We start from the raw sequence: 3,625 nt of genomic DNA on the forward strand, positions 1-3,625 counted from the left end.
TGCGGGGGGGAAGAGAAGCAGACGGACCCTTGATCCATTGTTCGCCGATGGATCTTTAAACTCTTTTGGTTTACAGAAGATAAAAATATGTTATCTGAAAATAAACATAATGGAAACAGTCATGAGTAATAGAAACTCTTCCCATGAAATGATAACATGGGGGCAACTGGAGATAAAATACTCCAAGGCAGTTGAAAAATGAGTTCCCCTAATTCTTTTCCAAATTTAGTGTGGCTTGCTTAGTCAGAGCTGTTTATATGAAGCAAGGCCAACTTTCCCACTTGGTTGGTCTGGCAACGGCACAGCTCCAGCCCATATAAATGTGATCTGGTAGATGGATGTTTATCCTAGGAGAATACGAAATGGGATCATCTCCAGTAGAAGCCTGCATGCAACTGAAAATACCAACAGGACAAAGACAACAGTGATGGAGGTGGAAGGATTTCTGTCAAATTACCATAGCAATGGTCCAGAATTACTTTTGCTTACGTTTCGTGATGCTGCTCCTCTTCCACAGTACCAGCCTCACACTCAATCACAAAAGTTTAGCACAAGTTATGATATGTCTTTTACGAATAAAAACAAATGTCATTGCACTGGGAAACAAAAAAATATCTGCCAGTGGGCCCACTGGAAATCGGCAATCCTCCCTGAAACTTGTTTCTTGCTGCTTCTCCACTGCCTTTGACCTTCTTAACTTTGCATCACCCATGCTGGACACTTGTACGTAACTTCAAGTCATCACAGGATGTCCTCACATACCTGACTTTTTAATCTGGGTTTCACTGCTTGTATTGAAATAACCTGACATACAACTTTAAAAAATAAGGACACTCTGTGGTAAGTTCTCCCATTAATTTCTGCTGGTGTAGCTGCTGGCTTTCAGCCTGGTGGGACAGCTGCACACAGCCCAGCTAGCTCACCCTGCCACGCTCCTCTGCTCTCAACAACGTGTTGTTGAATGGCCAGTACAGACGCAGGTCAGGAAAATTCAGAAAAACAGGTCAGCAAACAATAACTTCTTGGCTGGCATACAAAAGAGGGGTGGCTCACACTCACTGGACTTCAGACATTTTGAAGTTAGTAAGAGAAAAAGGTAAGGACTTGACATAAAAGTTGTTATTCCACTTAAATATTGGTGTTTGGTACTAAGATGACCCTTCCAAGTGTAGCAAGATGACTTCTTCACAGCATAATTACTTGCACTCAGTATCTTTTGAATGGAGTTTTCAAAAAATACCGCAATCAGTGATATGAATCTCTTTTGAGGTCTGGGGGATTTCTCTTCTTAAACAGTTTAAGCCCATTGGGAAAATATACTTTGCACCCTAAGGGACATGAACTGTAAAAAAAGTAGATGATTTGCTGTATCAGAGCAAACCCTAGACAAAAAGCTGCTCTTCCTGAATTCACTCATTCAATTCAAACATCACTATCACCTCTTAAATACATCTGGTAATGAGAAAAGCTGTAAAAGCAATTCTCTGTGGCATGTAACACTGTCCACCACCTCCCAGTGCTCTGGGACACGTAACAGTGCAGCAGGAAAAAAAATTTCTTCTTTCTTGTGCAGCACTTGTGGTACCACCCAGAAACTGTCTAAATCCAAGTGCTCCCCGGCTTTATCCTACATGTGCAGGGAGGATGTATAAAATACTCTCTTTGTTGTTGAAAGCATAGCTCAGTTAGATCTTTGTTTATAGAAACCATACTTTGATTATTCGTGAGTCATGACTGAATACCTGTTATGAAAAAAAGGGATGACAGACACAAATCCCATGTTCTGATTTGGCTGAATCACCTCTCCGTGGGTTTGTTTGCACTCACTCAGCCAAATCAAGGAGCTCTCTGGTGGAGCCGCATCTCTTCCCCATGCAGACACGCAGTTTGCACCTGATAAAATATTGAAACTAATTATTTACTCTCAGCCTTCTTTTGTATTAATGAAGACTACTCTCATTAAAAACTTATAAAGCTGTAACTACACTGGTGTGCAGACACGCACAAATTACCCATCTGCCATGTGGACACTGAATTACACTGGTAAAATTCCAGTTAGTCACCCAAAACTCAACACATAGGAGAGAATAATACCCATCACATCTTGGATTATCCTCTTCCTAAATTTCAGCATATCAGCACTCCCTGGGTCCTTAGCCCATCTTCTCTACAGGACAAGTGGGAAAATTGATGCTGTCTTGTGAAAAAATCCAATTTCTTAGCAAGTTTGCCAGCTGAGACCATGGGTGTGAAATTTGTGCTCCACCAGAAGCGAACCTGTTCTCTCAAGGCAAGTTAAACAAACACGTTTGTAAGTTCATGTAAACTGGATCCATGGAAAAGGATGTGCCAAAAATAACAGGCTCCATTCCAGCCTTGCAGATCTCCCTTTCTACAATTTTACTCAAGTACTCAGCTCTTCCTCAAGTGCTCCGCTAAATGAAGCTAAATTCTACACTGAGCCACACAATTATCCCATAGATTTCAATAGCATTATATACCTATGATGTTCTTCTTGGGCAACTTCATGAGGATCTCCTATTTCAGAGGGAGTAGACAGACCCGAGTGAGACAGACCTCATACAGCCTAAAAAAAAGCCTTGTTTTCTTAAAAGTAGCTTGTGATTTAACTATGGATTCTGCTATTTGAAATTAATTCTGAATACTGCCTCATTATTAAAAAATGCAGAGCAGAATACAGAGCACCAGCCCTGCTCAAACACAGCCCGTTCTCTTGGGTCAAACTCAAGAGTCTCGTCCATACAGAGAGGTTTCCTTTTCCCTTTCCCCTTCCCTTCCAGACTGAGGTCAAGAAAATCCTTCTTGGGAACCAGAGAGACAGGACTATCACAGCTTCGATCTACAGTTAACCATCATTATCCTAACAGCGCATCTTCCACACCTGCACAAGTGTCTGCTATAACCTGAAACTCTCTGGAGGATATCTCAATTGCAATCAAGCTATTTCCACGCTGCGCCCTTTGCAAGAAGCACACAATTTCCTCCGACTGCACGACATGTTGCCAGGGTATTTTATTGGAGATGTCCAGGGAAATGTATTTTAGCATCAATCCCTAACTGCAAAGCAACAGGTTGGGGAGGCACACATCTCATGTCCACCTGAAATGGAGAAGCAATTTCCATTGGGTGCATCTACTCTTTCAGCATGTGCCTTTCACGGACACGTGCCAGCCTGGGGACACCGCTCCCTCTGGCTTCTTCACACCTTCTCCCCCTCCATGTGTCACCTCTGGTGCTGGGGGAAATGGATGGGCAACCCCTCTGGCCAGAAACAGGTCCTGCACAAGCAGCTCCACCAGCATTGCAGAGAGGAGAGGCAGTAAACATCAGGAAACCATTAGCAGTAGAGCTTGGGCAGGGGATGGGGCAAACAACGGGAAGGACTTGAATTTTAACCTTAAAACACCTGAATTGCAACCCTTGAGATCAGGCACTCCTGTATCGGGCAGTGGGGGCCACCGGCCCGCAGCTTGGCAACGCTCCCATCGCTGGATCATTATTTAGAAGAGAAAAAAAATTTCACGACTTGCCTTTGCACTTCTGTCAGACTAAAAAAATCCTAATAATCACGAATTACATAAAAGCCAAAGCTGGTGCTTAATCA

Source organism: Pterocles gutturalis, unplaced genomic scaffold (genome assembly GCF_000699245.1).
Source record: "Pterocles gutturalis isolate BGI_N339 unplaced genomic scaffold, ASM69924v1 scaffold5453, whole genome shotgun sequence".
NCBI classification, from domain to species: Eukaryota; Metazoa; Chordata; class Aves; order Pterocliformes; family Pteroclidae; genus Pterocles; species Pterocles gutturalis.